Here is a 21,929-nt window from a genome sequence, read left to right as displayed (position 1 = left end):
CCTCCTCTTGGGTTCACTGGTGTTGCTTGCTTGTTTTTGGTTTAGTGGTTTCCCTGTACTATTTTAGTGAAGCCTATTTCCCCAGCAGGTTGTATCCTATGATGTAGCTCTTCAGAGGGTACAGCCTTGGACATGCACACATTCACCCTGGGGTAACAATGACTTCAGCAGGCTCTCTTTGTGTCTTTCCCTGATCTCTCTAGGCCCTCTGCTATGGCTGGATTCACATGCAACTGTTATACTGATGTTGCTATGGTTTCAGTACTGCCCTAAGGCATAAATTCCTCCACAGTCTGATCTCATTAATAGTTATCTCTGTAGAAGTAATCTTTGAGGCCAGTGTTTGAGGTCTGTTCCCACCCTAGGAGGACTCTTCTTAGCAACCTCCTTCACTGAGTCTGTCTGATACACATCTAGCTGGTTTAGTTTAGCTTCCTGTTCTCACTGTGCAACCAGCTTTTTTGTAATTGTACCATTAAAAACCTCCATGGGTTTGGGGAGTTCCCTTAGCCTTCAACTACCCATGTTTTGTTCCAAATGAAGTAATTTCCCTTAGAAAGAGCTTCAGAGTTCTCTAGTTTTACAGCCTGCCTCTTCCCCTGAGCAAAATCACACTGATCCAGTGCTGAGGGCCTGAAATGTGGCCAATTCAGCAGGGACACCTCTGCCTCATGAGCAGGATACTGGGCTGGCGTACCATCCTCTGGTCTTCTTGTTTCACTTCTTCTAGCACAGGACCTCCACCCCCTGAGGGAGCTGGGGTGATAGTAACTGGAGCCCCAGTATCGCTGACCTGCCAACGTTGGAGTGAGGCTCTTTCCAAGAAGTGGGAGCTGGGCTGAGGAAGAGATCTCCCAGGTCTCTCAGTCTACTCTTTTCTGGAACAGAGTTTCTGAAACTTCAAGCTGCTGGGATGGAGAAAGGCTGGTGGCCTGTCCCTCTGGGTGAGATACCACTGTCCTGAACTGGAACCTGGAGACAGAAAGCCCAGTGTCTTGTCCATATCCTGTCATAATGGGGCTCCAATCATACTGAGTTGGGAGGGTAACACTGGGAAGAGCTTGTGGTTCAAATTTCACAGACTCTCACTGTACTTACTGAGATTTGGTAGTCATTCTTGAATATTGTTTTAAACTTGATACACATTCTTAAAACAATTTTCAGAGATTTTAAATGGCTGCTCTGAGACAATACATAAAATTTTCACCAGTTATGGCTGTTTCACCAGAAAAAGAATCCAATACTCATCTTCTCATGTCGTCATTCCAGAAGTCATTTTGTAATTCTTAATAAACTATCTTCGAGTTTGTGGTTTTAAATGGAGCCCCGTGGATCAATGGAAATGTGATAGTGTTTGAAACCTCTACTCATATCACCCCAACTCTCATCACCTCCTGGTCTCTCTGGTAAAGCCTAATCCCCACCCCCAGTGCTCTGAGCTCCACAAGGGCTCTCCTTCCTCCCACCCATCTAGCAACCACTGCTGCCTTCTACCCCATGGGATGTGGGCCTGGACAGACGGACAGAGAGGACTGGAGTCAGATGACTGTGCTCCACGGCACTGTGGGGGTCAGAGCTTGGCGATGGCTATCCATGCCCCAGCTATCAGTGCCACAGCCCATTTAGAGTCAATTTGGAGGTGCTAAGACCTTCAATCATGCTCGTTTCAAGCAAAAATCAAGTGAGCCCCAGGATGGAGGTTGAAATCCCTTTGAGACTGCTCATCTGTGAACCATGGGAAGCTAGATGCTTGGCTGAACTTTCCCACCTTCTAAAGTCTTACTGGTTTAGCTACTGGTGGGAGATGGACCAGAAAGCCAGTGGACTACATGTGCTCCCAACCTCAGGTCAGGCTTCTAGGAACCTCTGAAGGTTTGCACCTGCCCTGTCTGTGTTCTTACAGGAGGAAAGGTGATGTGAATGAACAGAAAATGAAAAACAAACAAACAAAAAACACCATGGCAGGTTGAGAAAAAGACTGTGGAAAGAAACACTTATAGGCTGTCTCCTCTGCCTACAATACCACTTCCCCTCATCCTCCCTTCTACAGCCTGGTGGTCACTCCTATGTATTCTTAATGTTTTGCCTTAGATGTCACTTCCTCTGAAAATCTTTCTCTCCAGTTTGTATTAAGTATTGCCACATGCTTTGATATAGTCTCTCCTTTCCTCATCTAATTACCTATGTTCAAGTGTCTCAATTATATCCTATCAAAATTCTTGAGGGCAGAGATTATTTTCTTGGTCACCACTGTACCTCTGAGTTCTTCCACAGTACCAGGCATCACATGTTGAATACATCACCATTAAATGATGATTAAATAGACAGACAAGCCTTTCAGATGTGATGTCTGGGCTTGTTTCTGAAAGAGGACAAGGAGATGATAGGAGGCAAGGTGAGAGGAACATGGAAAGGCATATAGGAGGTGTGATGTATAGCCAGTACATCTAGGGAGTGGGCCAGTTGTTCCCTGGGACTGGAATGTAGGGCACAAGTTGATGTGTACAGATACTTTGTGCACAATATTAATAAGACTGGCCTCCATCTGGAAGGTAACATGGAGCCACTGGAATGATTTAAGACGTAAAGTTAGCACATCTTGGTGAGATCACTCGGAGAAGGCAATAGCACCCCACTCTAGTACTCTTGCCTGGAAAATCCCATGGATGGAGGAGCCTGGTAGGCTGCAGTCCATGGGGTTGCTAGGAGTAGGACACGACTGAGCGACTTCACTTTCACTTTTCACCTTCATGCATTGGAAAAGGAAATGGCAAGCCACTCCAGTGTTCTTGCCTGGAGAATCCCAGGGATGGGGGAGCCTGGTGGGCTGCCGTCTATGGGGTCACACAGAGTCGGACATGACTGAGGCAACTTAGCAGCAGCAGTGAGATCACTCTGGGTCCAATATGAGAAAGCTTGGCTATTATGGCCACTGGCTTACCTGGTAGCTCAGAGGTTAAAGCATCTGCCTCCAATGCGGGAGACCTGGGTTCGATCCCTGGGTCAGGAAGATCCCCTGGAGAAGGAAATGGTAACCCACTCCAGTATTCTTGCCTGGAGAATCCCATGGACGGAGAAGCCTGGTAGGCTACAGTCCAAGGGGTTGCAAAGAGTCAGACACGACTGAGCGACTTCACTATTCACTACATAGGAGGAAAAGAGAGCCTGGATTAGGGCAGTGGAGGTACTGAGGAAAGAATGGATTAAAGTGGCCCTAAAATCAGACTCAAGGATTGATGGAACATGGGATATGAAAGAAGAACGCCTACAAGTGCTCTAACTTAGATGTCTAAGTGATAGAGATGAAGTAAGTCAGGGTAGAAGAAGAGAGGGAAGAGGGGATGTGAGGTCAGGAGCATAAGAGAAGATCAGGACTTTGTTGTGTATATACTGGCTAAAATGCCTTTGGGATATGTTGGAGACAGGGTAACTTAATGTCAACCAAATATATGTGACAGTGGGTACCCAGAAGTACTGTTCCATTTTGGGGACATAACATATTTGTAAGTTGGGGACATAACATATTTGTAAGTTGGAGTCAGTTTATATTTGGATTTGTAGTTGAATATTGGGGTTGACATTGACAGTATAAACATGCAACACTTTAAAAAATAATAATAAGGAAGTCACACTGCAAAGATCCAGCAGAAGATGGACTTAAAAACTGTTCCTCTACCTCAGTCCTCAACTTCCTCCATCTCTCTGGATTTATACCTATAATGTTTGGTTCTTTTTTCTTTTTCCTGTTTCATGTCTCCTTATTCATGGGAGAATGGAAATGTTTCATGTGCCTTGTCTGCACTGGAATTATCCCCTATGTTCTGAAACATCATATTGAGTTAGGTGACCTACAAGGTCACAGACTTTTCCTCCATTACATTGTGTTGGCCAAAATATTCATGTGGATTTTTCCATAAGGAAAAATTTTCCAGTATTACCACTGCATGTGCACAAGTGTGCACATGACTGTACACACTTAAACTCACACACATATCACTTGCTTCAGAACTGCTAGTCTATCTTCAATTCAATTCAGTGTGCTAAGGTACCTTAAACCTCCAAATCTTTGGCCATGCCGTTCCATCTGCTGGAGATTCTTTTCCTCCTCTTCTATCTGTATGCCGATCTTTCTGGCTAATCCTTACTTGTCCCTCAAGAATGAGCTCACTTAATGCTAACAGGTTCCCACAAGCATCTTTACAGTCCTCAGGTTCAGTCCAAAGGTTCTCCCTTATCATCTTCACATACAGCATGGCAATGATCGATGTTCTTCCACATGTCGTCTTCTCTATGTTGAGCATCTTGAAAGTCAGGGCTGCTCAGTGCTTGGCCTTTAATATGTACCAAAAGAGGTGATGCTGAAGAATGAGAGGCTATGGGTGAAGGTTTAGGAATACCTTCAAAGTGCTCTCAGAATGAGGAACAGAAAATCCACAAGAAGAAAAAAAGTCAACAGGGAACTAATAAAATTGCTTGGGATAGTTCACTAAATTTCTACACCCTTCTCATAAAAAAGGACTTGATGACTTAAGTTAAAGCATAAGTTGCCAGAATTAACAGGCCCAGATTCAGTTTTATTCCCCAGGAACAGAGTTTTAAATTTCATGTAAAGAAATCAACAGGAAGCCTAATATGCTGGTCATACTTATTGGTAGGTTATTTGCAGGGATGTTCTTATAACTTATTATTCATCAACTGCTTATTAGGAACAAGCAGTTTCCACCCTAGCCAGGCACCAGCAGCCTGGTAGTTGGCAGCTGGATAGCATCACATCTACTAGACCGAGAAGGCAATGGGTTTTCTCTGCTTCCCAGTAAGAACAAACAGACATCTGCTGCCATGAGGGGCTGCTGTACTTGGTGTGCAATGATCAGTAAACCAGGCACTGAAGTCTTGAGTTTTATTCTCCTCACTGCACTCACAAATGATTCATCTTTTCACGACCATCTGTAACAAATCAAGAATAAAATAACAGAACCTCACTGCTAAAACCACTTGTGATTACCAGGGAGAAAATGGGGATTCACTGGCCACAGGAGATTATACTTAGAGAGAGACGTGAAAACTGAGGCATTTGCAGATTCAGCCTATATGCCCTCGTTTCCTCAGCACAAGCTCCTTGAAGATGTTTCTATGATGCAAAAGTCAATCTCTCACATCCAACTCAGCCCTTTATGACCTGTTCAAACACCTGTCATGTGGAGAGTCACTCTTTCTGGGTGTGGTATCATCATCCAAATACCTCAGTATTTCAGATTATCCCCCTTTGGTCATGCAAACCAAAATGCTATTTTCAGGATTTTTTCATCCCATCATCAAGATTTTTCCCTTATTCTGCTACCTCCTCCAGTAATTTTTTTTTTTTTATTGCTTTAGAGTTCATGGGTAATACTACTTTTGGAAAGAGATCTGTAAATCTTCACATTTCACTTTAGCACCAACCTGATGTTACATAAAAGAAAAATCTGTAATCCATCATATGAAGGGAAATTAGGATGAATGCAGCATACACCATTCTATAAAATGGCTTTTCCTGCCTGTGGGGAATAAGTTAACAAAATTGACCTGAATAGATGCCTAAATGGAAAACAGTACAAACAAGATTCAGCTGTATATAGGAGGGATGAGACGAGGAGGAGAAAAACTGCAGGGCCCAAGCAATTGTTTTAAACCAAGGACTTCCAGGTGAATGATCTTTAAAAGAAAAATGATCAGGTCCAGATAGAAAACTATGTATTTAACTACAAACAAGGCTGTTTTAAACTTTCTCCTTGAAGTGAAAAAATATCAGACTGAAAAATGATTTTAAGAAATACATCGTGTGATATTAGAATCCATCCATATCTACCTGCCTCAATTAAAACATAGGCCCAGTGGATTTGGGGTACTTGCCTCCCAATCTATTTTTATCTCATGAAATACTATTAACATCCAAAGCATAAGCAGCAGTCTTTTGTGCTTAGAATAAGGAAAACACCCTTTCCCTTCAGCTGATATAACCACACTGCCTTTATCAGAGTGAGGATCTCAAGATTTTGAGCATCCCAGGTGTTAGAAAAGCTGCGTATGGCTGCATACGATGCATTCTGCCAAACATGAATGAACCTGCCAGGCTTTGCAAGTCTAGAAATATCTAAAGCTGTTCTCAGCAGACATTCTGGAAGCAATTTAAATTTCTGAGGGCTTTGAAAATATGTATTTTTGGTTATCTCACATGGGAAGCATGCAGCGACAAAAGCCTGCTGTCTTCTTCCCAGTCCACTGGCTCCCCACTCCTAGCAAGCACAGATAACTTTTTTCAGTAGGTTTAAATTCCCCTCAAGCCCTTGCCATAAGACGACTTTCAAGAGAGTCATTGGGAAAAGTTCAACATGATAAGGGCTACAAGCTCTCTAAAGTCCCCTGACTCTATCCTAGTACCTGGTCTAAGGGTTAATGATAAAAACTGGCAAGGCCACAAGTTTTTGCCAATCTGAACTCAACAGACCGTCTAAATGGCCACAACTGACAGGAACCCAGAAAGGTCATCCTCCCTTGGGAAGCAACTTAAGTCCCAGCAAACAGGACTATCTCCCATCTACCAACAAACTCAACCACGTTATCATGGCAAGAATTTTACCTGCTGTCATCAACTTGGCAGCAAGAACCCCAAAGGGAATTTGCTCAAGCCCTTAATTTTCAGAATGTTCTATTAGCTTCACTGAACAGAGACTGGGATTATTTAGCCAATGTAGAGGATATTACAATTAGAATAAAAGGCTTCATTCATTGTGAGATTAATGTGTTCCAGGTACCATGGTATCTCCAGTTTTATTGAAGGGAACATTTCATTGAAAAATGGGCACAATAAAGGACAGAAAGGGTATGGATCTAACAGAAACAGAAGATATTAAGAAGAGGTGGTGAGAATTATACACAGAAGAAATAAAAAAAAAAAAAAGATCTTAATGACTCAGATAACCATGATGCTGTGATCACTCACCTAGAGCCAGATATCTTGGACTGTGAAGTCAAGTGGGCCTTACGAAACATCTCTATGAACCAAGCTAGGGGAGGTGATGGAATTCCAGAAAAACATCTACTTCTGCTTCACTGAATATGCTAAAGCCTTTGACTGTGTGGATCATAACAAATTGTGGAAAATTCTTAAAGAGATGGTAATACCAGACCACCTGACCTACCTCCTGAGAAACCTGTATGCAGATCAAGAAGCAACAGTTAGAGCCGGACATGGAACAATGGACTGGTTCCAAATTGGGAAAGGAGTACGTCAAGGCTGTATATCATCACCCTCCTTATTTAACTTATATGCAGAGTACATCATGAGAAACGCTGGGCTGGATGAAGTAGAAGCTGGAATCAAGATTGCCGGGAGAAATATCAATAATCTCAGATATGCAGATGACACCACCCTTATGGCAGAAAGTGAAGAGGAACTAAAGAGCCTCTTCATGAATATGAAAGAGGAGAGTGAAAAAGTTGGCTTAAAACTCAACATTCAAAAAATGAAGATCATGGCATCCAGTCCCATCACTTCATGGCAAATAGATGGGGAAATAATGGAAACAGTGGCAGACTTTCTTTTCTTGGGCTCCAAAATCACTGCAGATGGTGACTGCAGCCATGAAATTAAAAGATGCTTGCTCCTTGGAAGAAAAGCTATGACAAACCTTTTGTTGTTGTTCAGTCATTCAGTCGTGTCCAACTCTTTGCAAACCCATGGACTGCAGCATGCCAGTCTTCCCTGTCCTTTCACCATCTCCTGCAGCTTGCTCAAACTCATGTCCATTGAGTCGGTGATGCCATCCAACTATCATTCTCTGTTGGACCATTATCAGCAAAGTGATGTCTCTGCTTTTAAAAACGCTGTCTAGGTTTTTCATAGCTGTCTAGGTTTGTCATAGCTTTTCTTCCAAGAAGCAATGACAAACCTATACAGTGTATTAAAAAACAGAGACATCCCTTTGTTGACAAAGGTCTGTCTAGTCAAAGCCATGGTTTTTCCTGTAGTCATGTATGGATGTGAGAGTTGGACCATAAAGAAAGCTGAGTGCCGAAGAAATGATGCTTTTGAACTGTGGTGTTGGAGAAGACTCTTCAGAGTCCCTTGGACTGCAAGAGGATCAAACCAGTCAATCCTAAAAGAAACCAATCCTGAATATTCATTGGAAGGACTGATGCTGAAGCTGAAGCTCCAGTACCTTGGCCACCTGATGCAAAGAGCTGACTCACTAAAAAAGACCCTGATGCTGGGAAAGATTGAAGGCAGGAGGAGAAGGGGACGACAGAGGATGAAATGGTTGGATGGCATCACCGACTCAATGGACATGAGCTTGAGCAAGCCCTGGGAGATGGTGAAGGACAGGGAAGCCTGGTGTGCTGCAGTCCATGGGGCTGCAAAGAGCTGGACACACCTGAGTGACTGAACAGCAACAACAAGGCAATACGCACGAGTCACTTGATATTATATATCCCATTTTTCGTATCAGAAGACTGAGGCTTAGGGAAGACACATCACTTCTCCATCATCGTGTGGACTAAAAACTGGAAAATCAGAACATAAACTTGGGCAGGGGGACACTAAAGCTGCTGCTGCTGCTGCTGCTAAGTCACTTCAGTCATGTCCAACTCTGTGCAACCCCATAGATGGCAGCCCGCCAGGCTCTCCCACCCCTGGGATTCTCCAGGTAAGAACACTGGAGTGGGTTGCCATTTCCTTCTCCAATGCGTGAAAGTGAAAAAATAAAGGGAAGTCGCTCAGTCGTGTCCGACTCCTAGTGACCCCATGGACTGCAGCCCACCAGGCCCCTCTATCCATGGGATTCTCTAGGCAAGAGTACTGGAGTGGGGTGCCATTGCCTTCTCAAGCCCTGGGAGATGGTGAACAATATAAATATATATTGTTCATTTTCCCCAGCAGTCTCCACTCTACCAACCCCAGCCCCGCACCAGCCATGATGTGGAAGCAGCACCTCTAATCTTATAATACCACCATTTTCCCTCTTCTACTACAACAAAGGATCCTGGTAGAGGCTGCCAGTCATTTGACATAATGACAGGGGCAGACTCTGTGCCAAGGAGTCCGAGTCCCCAGCTTCCCTGGGATGTGGGCTCTGCTTGGCCCCTCTCTGATGGTGAAGCTGTGAGGACAAGAGCTATGAGAGTTGGGCTGAAGAACTTGTGGAAGATGGATTACAGAAGATAAAGGAGACCACCATGGAGAAGCAGAGCCTGGCAGAGAGAACACCGTGATGCCCCCTGTCTCAGAGGCCTGGCTGCACCACTTTCCCTTCCCTTGGTTGTTAGAGTGGATCAAGTTCCATTTTGTGCCTAAACTTGTTCAAGTTGAATTTCTAGTATAGTCCCTAAGATCTTTAAGATAAAACTAAAGACTCTCTTTGCTTTTTTTCTTTTGTTTTGCCTTGTTTTAATCTTCTCCTAAAACAGTGTCTGGCATGGAGTAGAACCTCCAACATAAAAATGTAAAAAGTAAAATAAAATGAAAAGTAGCATAGAATATTACCCCCTACCTCCTCTTTCTTGAATGAATGGTCATGGTAAGGTGATATGTTAAATACACTAAAAATCAGAGCAAAACAATTACTTCTAAATGAAAATGAGATATTTGACTTTTATGAAGGAAGATCAGACCTACATTCTTTACTATTTCAGCAAATTTTCACAAAAGATAAGGGAAGTCTTTGAGATATGCTTCAAAGAGGCAGAAGAGGCAACAGGCAAGCAGATAAATCCAGACAGGAAACATGTCATGATGCAGATACCGCCTGTTTAATGATTAGAATCAAGTCATTGGGAGAAGAGAAATAAGTGTCATATTCTGACTATTATTATAGATAATCTTTTTTGAATTCTTTCTATGAGCCCAATAAAAGGTATATAATGAAATTTTCACAACCCTATCAATAAGTATTCCAAGTAGCAGTGACAGTGAATGCCGCTCAGTCTCGTCTGACTCTTTGCAAACCCACGGACTATATATAGTCCATGGAATTCTCCAGGCCAGAATACTGGAGTGGGTAACCTTTCCCTTCTCCAGGGGATCTTCCAAACCCAGGGATCAAACCCAGGTCTCCCACATTGCAGGCAGATTCTTTACCAGCTGAGCCACAAGGGAAGCCCAAGAATACTGAAGTGGGTAGCCTATCCCTTCTCCAGTGGATCTTCCCAACCGAGGAATCAAACTGGGGTCTCCTGCATTGCAGCCAAATTCTTTTACCAAATGAGCTATCAGGGAAGCCCTCAAATAGTAGTTCCATCCCTAAATTTGCAGCTTTCCTGGTGACTCAGTGGTAAAGAATCCACCGGCCAATGCAGGAGACACAGGTTCAACCTCTGGGTCTGGAAGATTCCCTGGAGGAGGAAATGACAAGCCACACCACTATTCTTGCCTGGGAAATCCTATGGACAAAAGAGCCTGGCAGGTTTTAGTCCACGTGGTCGCAAAAGAGTCAGACATGACTTAGCAAGTAAACAACAACTACCTCAATTTAGCAAAAAAGATAACTGAAAGAGAGACTTTAACAAAGTGTCCTACAAGTAACTTCTAGTCAATGGTGAGAACAGGTTGGCAGAAAGCAATCAAAGTCAATGGCCCATGTCCAGTTTAACAAACTGTTTTAACGTATTTAGTATTAGAATATGTGCATGTGTGCATGCTCAGAAGCATCTGACTCTTTGCGACCCTATGGACTAGAGCCCAGCAGGATTAGATAAAAGCCAAAAAACAAACAAAAAAGGCAAAACAACAAGCAGAAGATGATATAAGTAACTGAGGTAATGTGAATAGTATTGCTTAATATCAAGGGAAATTAAAAGTCACAAATAATAAATCATTAAATAACACAATATGACAATACATACAAAATATCATTTTCAGAAGTTCCTAGACTATGGGGAAGGAGAACTGTTTAACTTCAAGGAGATTTAAATCTGGTAGGTATAATATCCAAAAGTAATGGATTTCTAAGTAGTTACTGCATGGGATCATAGTTCTGTCTCCTATTTTAATCCTTGATTCCATTAGAAAAGCCTTGATTAAAGCATTATTAGCAAGCCCTATGTCTGTTTGGTCACTGGAGACTTCTGTGCATGCTTAGGGATACTTTTCCAAAGCCAATAAGATGTAGAGAGCTCTAACACATTAGCTCCTCCCAGGATAACTTCATGTTGGACCTGACAAAACCCAGGGAAACACTGCAAGTGGTTCATGCACCTCCTCACAGCTCATTTAACCTCCAAGTGGTTCTCCATGACTTGAGGACTTTCCTCTCTTACCAGACTCAAGGCTCAATTTTGCTATGTTCTCTAATTATTGCAGATCATGAAAGCAATTTCTATGGTAGATTATATTGACAAATTCTCTTCAACTACCTCCTTTTTCTTTATCATTCATTTTGCTACCTCTTTTTGTTGTTGGAGTTTCAGCACTTCCTATAAAATGGAGGTTGATGGGCATTGGCCAGCTATTTTCATTAGATCTAACTTTTGTTTCAAATACTCCATATGAAGTTCCCAGACTCAGAATGTATTCAACATATTAAGCATATGTTATAAGGATCATGAAAAGTGTAATAGACAATTCTGGGTCAAAATTTTAAAAATTAGCACTACGTTTCTTATTTATAATTTACCACTTTTTTGATTACCACTCAAAAAGAACTTAAGCACAAGCTAATAGCTCTCCAATTACCCTCCTTGCCTGCAGCCTGTCCTCTCTCAATCTTCTAAATTCAATTGCATAAAGTAAAAATCATTATTAAAATGTAAAGAAAAAAGTTAACCATGTTCCCCAAAGCACCATTTCTAATAAGCCCACCCTATACAACCAAGTAAATTTATATGGATAATATAAATAGTTTTTAAATAAAAATCAACAGTACAGTAAAATTTAAGTAGAACTTGAGATGTGATTATTCAGTGTTTCTGAACAGAGGCAGACCTTATTGATTTAGAAGAAAAGCAAGAGTATGCATGAGGGAAGATCAAGTTGGTTAACTGCTTACATTGTTTCCCACTATCTTAGCAGATGTCACCCACTTCTCAAAAAAATTAAATGAATGCATGTTTTTCACTAGTTCATATAAATTTTTTCCTATTTGCTGAGTGCTGTTTAACTTCCCTTCATAATACCCTGTGAAATATTATAAGGACATCTAATTTTAGTCTTAATATTAGTGGGTAGGACTATGGCTAAGCAACTCATCTCCAAGTTACAGAGAGGCTGTCAGAACGTAAGGGTATTCAAGTCTTCTGCCTCTCAAGTTGTCACTTGGCAACACACACAAAAAAACTTTAACTATGGACATGTCTGCTGCTGCTGCTAAGTTGCTTCAGTTGTGTTTGACTCTGTGCGACCCCATAGACGGCAGCCCACCAGGCTCCCCCGCCCCTTGGATTCTCCAGGCAAGAACACTAGAGTGGGTTGCCATTTCCTTCTCCAATGCACGAAAGTGAAAAATAAAGTGAAGTCGTTCAGTTGTGTCCGACTCTTCGCGACCCCATGGACTGCAGCCTACCAGGCTCCTCCATCCATGGGATTTTCCAGGCAAGAGTACTGGAGTGGGTTGCCATTGCCTTCTCCGATGGACATGTCTGTTGCTGCTAAGTCACTTCAGCCATGTTCGACTCTGTGTGACTCCATAGACGGAAGCCCACCAGGCTCCCCCATCCCTGGGATTCTCCAGGTAAGAACACTGGAGTGGGTTGCCATTTCCTTCTCCAATGCATCAAAGTGAAAAATAAAGTGAAGTCGCTCAGTCATGTCCGACTCTTTGCGACCCCATGGACAGCAGCCTTCCAGGCTCCTCCGCCCATGGGATTTTCCAGGCAAGAGTACTGGAGTGGAGTGCCATTGCCTTCTCCGATGGACATGTCTACATTATATCAAAATAGCAGATTGACTCAGCTGGGGGGAAGTATATGCATATTTATGGTATTGTATTGTCAAACATATGAACTGACAATTTTTTAATATTTTCATTTTGATTTGGGTGTTGTGAGGATACAGTTGAAATGTGAGAAACACTAACTTAGTAACTGAAATTCAGAGAAGCCAATTTTGAAAAGCACTCATTATGTTGATCATCCACACATATTATACTTTTTGATATACACTTATTAAGAAAACTTGTTTCCTATCACTCCTATAAGTCCTTTTAATGACCATCATTGTCAAGCTTTTCCTATGCTTCAGATACAGTAGACTGTGAGATGCCACTAATTTCTTAAGATGTAATAGTTTCAGAGTAATGCATAGAGAGTAATGAGTAGCTTCATTTGTATCAGGGTGACAGCTTGGCTCTCTTTGATTTTACATAAATCTTAACTGGAGAGACTGCATGTAATGCGGTGAAAAAGATACCAAGCTTGGGAGGCCTCCTTGTTACAGCTCTGTCATTACCCTAATGGAAGAATGTAAAAAATATCATTTATCCCCTTCCAGTTTCTTTTGCCTTGTCACTTTCAAAAGAAGGGAGAGAAGGCAGAAGAGAAAGAGATTGGTAAGGAAGTTCAAAAAGAAAAGGAGGGAAAAAAAAAAAAAGAAAAGGAGGAAAGGGAACACACAAATGGAAGGGAAAGGAAGGAATTAATAAAAATAATGGAGGGAGGAAGAAACAAAAGGAGAGATAAGACAAATGTATATGGCTGAATAATGGTCCCCCAAACCTTGTGGCTCAGATGGCAAAGAATCTGCCTCAAATGTGGGAGGCCTGGGTTCAACCCCTGGGTTGGGAAGATCCCCTGGAGTAGGGCATGGCAACCCACTCTAGTATTCTTGCCTGGAGAATCCTCATGGACAGAGGAGCCTGGTGGGCTACAGTCCCCAGGGTCGAAAAGAGTTGGACATGACTGAGTGACTAAGCACAAAATATTAGGATGACATCCTGAAACCTGTACACATTACTTCATATGACAAAATGGATTTTACAGACGTGATTAAATTTAGAATCTTGAGAAGGGCATATTATCCTGGATTATCTAGGCAGGCCTAATGTCCTTACAGAGAAAGACAGAGGGGGATTTCATGCACAGTGGTAGGCTATATGAAGATAGAGGCAGAGATTGGAGTATTGACTGAAGAGTTCCAACATTAGAAGCTGGAATAAACAACATTTTTTCCTCTAGACTCTTTGGAAAGATCATGGCTCTGTGGATACCTTGACTTTGGCCCAGGGTTACTTGATTTTAGACTTTTGGCCTCCAGAACTGTGAGAAAATAAATTTCTATTGTTTTAAACCACCAAGTATGTGACAATTTGTAACCAAAATTGTCACAAGTAAGCAAAAACAAGTAAGGGGTTAAAAATGTGTAAATATTATTATTATTAGTCTGCTGGGATTGCCGTAACAAAATATCATACATTGGGTAGCTTAAACAACAAAAGTTTATTTTCTCATATTCTGGAGGCTAGAAGTTCAAGATCAAGGTGTCAACAGATTTGGTTTCTTCTGAGACCCACCTCCTTGGCTTGCAAATGGCCACCTTCTGGCTTTGTGTTCATGTGATTACTCCTCTGGGTGTTTGCATCCCTAGTGTTTGTGTTAAATTTCCTATTCTTATAAGAACATCAGCCAGACTGAATTAGTACTCCCCTTTAGGGCTTTGTTTCAACTTTCTCACCTCATTAAAGGGCCTGGGGGTTAGGGGTTCAACACAAGAATTTCAGCAGGACACAATTCAGCTCATAAGAACACATAAAATTCTTACATTATTTTCTGCTTCACTCAACACATCCACTGAAACACAAACAAAATATGTTCAATCTCTTCATTTGTTCAGCAATCATATTAAGCACTATATGCCAACTGGCATGCTTTCTGCTCAGAATAACGTGATAATTGTGACAACATACTTCCACTCAAATTTTCAGAGTACAGCATAACTGGTAAAATCATTACAGTAAAGTGATGTGTTTTAAGTATAGTCATTGCTTAGAAAGAAGAGAAGTTGACTGTGTCTGAGGTTTGGAGGCAGTAGCCTATAAACACCATAGATAAGAGAATTATTGATTTGCATCAGGAATAGGGTTAAGACCTCACTCATGGAAGAACTAAGGAATGGCGATCCTCAGAGAAAGAAAATGTTCAAAATATGGACGAGAGAAACATGGAGACTTTAAGTAAGTCAGTAGATGGTAGATTCTTGGATTTGAAAGGATATTGTAAGAAATGAGGTAAAAGTCTATTCATTAAAGGTCATTCTATTAAAAAGCAGAGACATTACTTTGCCAACAAAGGTCTGTCTAGTCAAAGTTATGCTTTTTCCAGTAGTCATGTATGGAAGGGAGAGTTGGGCTATAAAGAAAGTTGAGCACCAAAGAATTGGTGCTTTGGAACTGTGGTGTTGGAGAAGACTCTTGAGAGTCCCTTGGACTGCAAGGAGATCCAACCAATCCATCCTAAAGGAAATCAGTCCCGAATATTCATTGGAAGGACTGATGCTGAAGCTGAAACTCCAATACTTTGGCCACCTGATGCGAAGAACTGACTCATTTGAAAAGACCCTGATGCTAGGAACGACTGAAGGCAGGAGGAGAAGGGAACAACAGAGGATGAGATGGTTGGATGGCATCACCGACTCAATGGACATGGGTTTGGGTAAACTCTGGGAGTTGGTGATGGACGGGGAGGCCTGGCGTGCTGCAGTCCATGGGGTTGCAAAAAGAGCTGGACACAACTGAGTGACTGAACTGAACTGATGCCATCCTGAAAGCTTGAGTTTTCTTGCAAGCAGTGAATAGATGAAAATATTAAGCAAGGAAGTAATATTATTATATTTTTACTTTAGCAAGATATTATGGAGGATGAAGTAGTATGGTGAAGAACTGAAGTGAAATAATGTGGATGGAGTTAAAAAGTAAAGAGACCAAAGGAAAAATGATCAGGGCTTGCATTAGGGAATGATCAGCATGAATAAGGGAACAGTATGGATGTGAGGGATGTAAAGGAAGATAAGTGAATTTAGAACTTGATATAAAATAGAAGGGGTGAACAGAATGAAGTCAAGCTTCCTTGGATGATGATATCCTCAAGCTATATTGTTCTATAATTGATTTATGGTGGAACTAATAAAACTCAGGTTTGGTCATGTTGAATTCAACGAACTTGTAGAATATCTAGGGGTGAGGCCTATCTGATTGGCAGTGGGATATACAGATATCAAGGATCCAGGAGCCATATCTGTGACAGAGATTTAGATTTAAGACTGACCCAGCTATAAAAGGGTATTAATAACATTACTGTAGACACAGTCATTTAGTGAGAGTTTGTGGAATAACAATTAGTACAGGGTTATCCAAGAAATTCTGAGGGAAATCAACTATTCAGATATAAACAGTGAAAAAAATCAAGAGTGGTCAGAGTAGCTGGAAAAGAACTGGAATAAAATGGTACCCCAAGAAATCAAGGCCAATAACATTCAAGAAGGGAATGAATTCTGGTGTCAAATGGAGAATAAGGTAAGGAATATGACAATTGTGCCTACTGCATTAAGAATTACAAAATCATTAATATTGGCAAGATTAATTTCAATAGAGTCATGAAGAAAAAATAATTACAGTGGGAATAAAGAAAATGGAAAAGGAAAAATCATTTTTTTTTCAGCTGGCTTTTAAAGGTTTTTGTTTTATGACTAATCCATAGATACAGTATTTTATAAAATATATCTACACATTGCATCACATTCAAACACAAAAGAAGCTTAAACGTTTCATTTTATGTTTCCCCCTATATTTCTCTCCTTAGATGTAACCACCATTAGCAACTTGATGTGTAACCTTATATTTTATTTATCATGGCTTTATGCAAATATATGTATTAAGCACATATTTATTTTTAAGCAAAACATAATATCTAAAAGCCATACAGAAAAAGATTGACAGAACAAGACTTAGCAAAAGAGATTTTTGTATTCTAAAATAATTCATAAAGTTTGAAGATAAAAGGCTGTAAAACATCATTTTTGTCATAGTCAGCAGATAGGAATGGATAGCCAGAATGAGTTGATATGTGAATACTCAAATGGAAAAGCCAAACAATTCAACAGAAAAAGGGCAAAGACTATAGACATGAAATTCACAAAAAAAGCAAATATAAATGATAGATTGCTATATTAAATATATTCAACCTCACTGATTATCAGGGAAATTCAAAATTAAACAAGAGTTTTATTCACCTATAAGATTTACAACAAGGTAATAGCTTGTTGTCACCAATTATTGCTGAAGCTATAAGTAAAAGGGCACTCCCACATACTCTTGTGAGAGTATCGGGAAATTTTTAAAAGGCAATTTTTGCAATATCTATCACCAATGTTAAACACACATATGCTTGGCCCAGCAACCATCCTTCTAAAAATACATATATATATATATACACACACAAAAATATAATTACTAGATGGTCACTGCTACATTATTTGTAGTGGTAAAAAAAAGAGAATAGAGAATCTAGAAGTCCATCAAAAAGGGAGTGGTTAAACAAATCACATCCTCCACTGAAGGAGTCACAGATACTAAGAGAAGTGTGAAACCCTTGTTTCCACACAGCCAGGATCAACAATGCCAAGGAGAGTATCATGGAAATTCAGCAGCTGTCTAAGGTCATATCCTTTACAAGACTCATGGCCTGACTTGGGGGATGGAAGAAATGGGCACTGAGATCCTCTTCTGTTACAAGCATGAGGTATCAATGGTAAGGGAACAAAGAATGAGGACTATGGATGGGGACCAAAAAAAAAAAAAAAAAAAAAAAAAAAAAAAAAAAACAAAGGGAAAGGGGAAAAGATCTCAAAAGTAGAGGAACAAAGGGGCAGAATTAAGGAAGAAGAAAGCATCCAGATGATTTTTTTTTTTTTTTAGAAAACCAGAGTCTGTAAAACATTTAACTAAGTAATTCAGTAATGGGTTAATTTTTCATTGGGCTATCCTGTGCATATGAGATTGACTGCAAACGGGTATCCTATACAAGTAGGAGGTCCTCTCATCTAAGATTACTTAAAAAACACTGGTGTAGAATAAAATTTGTGAGGAACATTACTCTTCAGAGAATAGCCCAGCAGGAAAACAGAGATTTGATCACATAATCCAGTCATTCTAAACTTTTAGCTAGCATCAGAGGGCTCATTACAATACAGAATGCAAACTCTACCTTAGGCAACTAGCAGAAGAAGAGTTAAGTAGATCTAAAGTAGTAAGAGAAATGAAAATTACACAATTAAAGCAGAAATCAATAGAAAATAGAGAAAAATCAATTAGAGCAGAAATCAATAGAAAATAGAGAAAAATCAATGACAACAAAAGCTGGTTCTTTGGAAAGATCAACAAAATTGATAGCCATTCAGTCAGAATAACCAACAATAAAAAAGATAAGATATTAATCAATGACATCAGGAATGAAAAACCAGACAACATTACTGATTCCACTGGCATTAAAGTATTAACAACTCTCTGCCCTTAAAGTCAGTAACTTAGATGAAATAGATCAATTCTAGATGAAATACACCAATTCTCTGAAAAACATTAACTACCAAAAATCACTCAAGGAGAAATGGATAACCTGAATAATTTCAAATCTATTAAAGAAATTGAATGTGTAGTTAAAATTTCTCCTCCCCTTCCCCCGACTCTCCCCAAAGAACCCTACAGTCCAAGTGATTTCACTATAGAATTATCACCAAAAGTTTAAGAGAATTACTTCCACACAACCTCTTTGAAGAAACAAGAGAACACTTCTAAATTCATTTTATAAATCCATCAGTACCTTCATACCCAAACCAAAGACATCAAAACTCAATATAGCTATACACTAATATCTCTAATTAATACAGATGTAAAAATCCATTAGAAAATATCAACAAATTGAATCCAGCAACATAACAAAATTAAAATATATCACAACCTAAGGAAATCAACCCTGAATATTCATTGAAAGGATTGATGATGAAGTTGAAGCTCCAATACTTTGGCCAACTGAGGGGAAAAGCCAACTCACTGGAAAAGACCCAGATGCTGGGAAAGATTAAGGACAAGAGAAGTGGGTGATAGAGGAGAAGATGGTTGGACAGCATCACTGACTCAATGGACATGAATTTGAGCAAACTCAGGGAGATAGTGAAGGACAGGGAAGACTGGTGTGCTAGATAGAGTTTATGAGGTCACAGAGAGTCAGACACGGCTTAGCGACTGAACACCAACAAGATGGGATTTACCACAAGAACTCAAGGTTAATTCAACATATAAAAAATTAATATAATTCAGTGTATTAAAACACTAAATTTTAAAGTAAGTACAGAAAATCATTTGACAAAATTCCACACTCATACATGATAAGAACACTCAAAAACTAGTAACAGAGGGGAGTTTCCTTATTCTAATTGAAAATATCCACAAAAAAACCTACAGCTAACATTATACTAGAAGGCATCAGATTGAATGCCTTCACCTTAAAATAAGGCAAGGCTGCCATCTCTGACCACGGCTATTCAATATTTTATTAAAACTACTATCTAGATTAGTAAGGGCATCCCAGGTGGTGTTAGTGGTAAAGAACCTGCCTGCCAATGCAGGAGACCTAAGAGACGCAGGTTTGATCCCTGAGTGGGGAAGACGCTGGGGAGAAGGAAATGGCAACCCACTCCAGTATTCTTGCCTGGAGAATCCCTTGGACAGAGAAGCCTGGTGGGCTACAGTCCATAGGGTCACAAAGGGTTGGACATGACTAAAGTGACCTAGCATACATGCAGATTAGTAAAGCAAGAAAAAGAAATACCAGGTGTACAAATTGGGAAGGAAGAAATAAATCTTGATTCTCAGATAACATGACCGCCTACGTAGAAAATCCCAAAGAATCGACTATAAAACTAGAACTAATAAGTTTAGCAAGGTCACATATTACAATGTCAATAGGCATAAGTAAGCTGCATTTCTAAATATGAGAAAAAATAACTATAATTTGACATTAAAAACTGGTAATTCCATTTATAATTGCACCCCCAAAACGAAGTACTTGGGTACAAATCTAATAAAATATGTGCAGAATCTATATGTGAAAAACTGGAAAACATTAATGAAAGAAATCCAAAAATTAAGTCAAAAAAGCTATATATTATATATATAAGAAATATATATATATATATTAAGTGTACCAGAATCTATACTGATATAATTAATTAATTAATTAAAGGAAGACAAATTTTCCTTACAGAATAATTCCAAGTAATTTATGTCAATATGACCCAGAAAGTGCATCTGCATTCTCCCCACTTCCCTTGAATGTAGGCTGGATTTAGTGACTTGATTTCAAAGGGAAGCGTATGGATGGAAGGCAGAGCAATGTTTTTTTTTTTTTTTTTTTATGGTAACGTATCTCACATTTTATTTTTTTTTCAACTTTTTTTTTAATTTTTTAACTTTACAATATTGTATTGGTTTTGCCATATATCAACATGAATAATGGAAAAACCTAGCATAGCAAACTGAGTCCAGTAATCAAGGTTAAAATCACCAGCATTAAGTCATGTTGACAGTATGCACAAATTCATATAATGTCATTAGAATGACATTTTACCTATGTGGTATTCTTTACAAAATCCCTTAGCCTAGTCTAATCGTGAGAAAACATCAGAAAAACTCAAATGGAGGGACATTCAACAAGATACCTGACCAGTACTCCAAAAAACTGTCAAGGTTATAGAAAAAAAGGAAAGTCTGAGAAATTATCACAGTCCAGAGAAGACCAAGGAGACATGACAAATGTAATTTAGTACTCCGGATTAGATTCTGGAACAGACAAAACAAAACAAACAAAAAAAAATCCATTAGTCATAGTCTAATGAAATCCAAATGAAGTCCATAATTTAGTTATTAGTAATGTGCCAGTGTTGGTTTTTTAGTTTTGGGAAGTGTATCATGGTTTTTCAGATGTTAATAATAGGGGAATCTAGGTGATGGGGATACAGAACTACTTTGTAAAAAAAAAAAATCTAAAATTATTCCTTAATTTACTTAAAAACATTCTTACTTCCAAACTTAAATAAAAATGGTCCTTAAGACTCCTACACACACACACACACACAATATACACATAATATATACACAGAGACACAGACTGCTGGGCTTTAGGAAGTTGCCCCCGATAATTATCCTAACTTGGACATTTCTCCTAATGGTTCTCACTTGCCTCATCTGGCAGTACAGGCTATGGAACTCACCACACAGATTTTTGGCCTCCTGTCTCTGTGTTCAGAGGGATCCAAACAAGGAGCCAAGAAGACAGGGTTTGGGCAGATACCATGGTTCACCATACTACTGGACCTGGTGATACACATCTGTTCGCTATTTACCTGCAAAGTAATTAAACTCTATACAAACCCCTGGGATGCCAGGGCTTTTGAGGTCCAAACTTTCTTGCCATCTGTGTTTTCTGAGAATTACCGGGAGACAGATTATGCTTGGAGGGCATGCTCCATTGTCCAAACAGGCATTTATCAATCAGCAAATTCAGTGATCTCAAACTCTCCACTGAGTAAACATCACAGTTCATTTTACAGGCTTGGAAGACACTTTATGTTTCCAGGAGCAGGCTCAGAAATACTTTGGGGAATGTTTTGTACATGCCATCCTGCCAAATCCAACAGACAAGTAATGCTCACTTTCTACTCACCGCCAGATTGTGTTCCAAAGCCAAGACCAGGAAACAGACGGTTTGCTGCCTTCAACGGAAGGAAGGTTCAACTATTAGAGGCAAATGTTTGAGTAAATAAGCACAGCTATTAAGTTGTTTGGGGTAGATACACAACAGGGCAGCCAAAGTTCTGACGTGGGTAATGGCGGAAGAGCCCCAAAGCTTCACTTTCAGGTTATACCAGAAGTCAGCTTTGAATTCGAGCATATATCTATTTATTAGTTACC

General features: G+C 40.0%; 1 long non-coding RNA gene across 1 annotated transcript in view; it reads right to left on the bottom strand.

Moving 5' to 3' along the window:
* LOC123331814 overlaps window positions 1-21,929 on the bottom strand; it is a 41,154-nt gene that overhangs the window by 7,086 nt on the left and 12,139 nt on the right. The gene's annotated exons all lie outside the window — the stretch shown is intronic.

This window comes from Bubalus bubalis, chromosome X, assembly GCF_019923935.1.
Source record: "Bubalus bubalis isolate 160015118507 breed Murrah chromosome X, NDDB_SH_1, whole genome shotgun sequence".
In the NCBI taxonomy this organism is placed as follows: Eukaryota; Metazoa; Chordata; class Mammalia; order Artiodactyla; family Bovidae; genus Bubalus; species Bubalus bubalis.
This window is presented reverse-complemented; position numbering and strand designations above follow the sequence as displayed.